Source organism: Myotis davidii, unplaced genomic scaffold (genome assembly GCF_000327345.1).
Source record: "Myotis davidii unplaced genomic scaffold, ASM32734v1 scaffold455, whole genome shotgun sequence".
Taxonomy (NCBI): Eukaryota; Metazoa; Chordata; class Mammalia; order Chiroptera; family Vespertilionidae; genus Myotis; species Myotis davidii.
In genome coordinates, this window is record NW_006287459.1 from 467,145 (window position 1) to 467,668 (window position 524).

A 524-nucleotide genomic window follows, 5' to 3' on the forward strand; every position below is an offset into this window, starting at 1 on the left:
CTTGGTTTGTTTATATTCTATAATTGAAACTTCGTTGCCATCACTGGCCACTCTAAGCTCTGAGGCCATGCTGGCAGAAAGCAGGTTTCTGGGGTTTGTTTAGCTTCTATAATTGCAGCATTGTTTCTTAGATTGCAGCTCAGAGGCCAGCAGCAGCAGGCGGGGAACCTTGGCTTCCTCCATCACTGGAGCAAGCAAGCCTCCTGTTCGCTTCAGCTGCCTGGCTGCCGGCCGCCATCTTGGTTGGCTGTTAATTTGCATATAGCCTTGATTAGCCAATGGGAAGCATGTCGGAGGTACAGTTAATTACCATGTTTGTCTATTATTATATAGGATAGTGATCGATATTTAGTTCTCATGTAATTATCAACATTTTAAAAGTTGATTCAAGACCTCTTTTTATTTTGTGCTGGGGTCCAACCCCAGCAGGTCCAGGAGTTCCCCATAGGTGTGGACGGAGTCGGCGAAGAAGGAATGACATGGAGACAGCGTTCAGTTGATCATCATAGCTGGGTTTTCTTGCC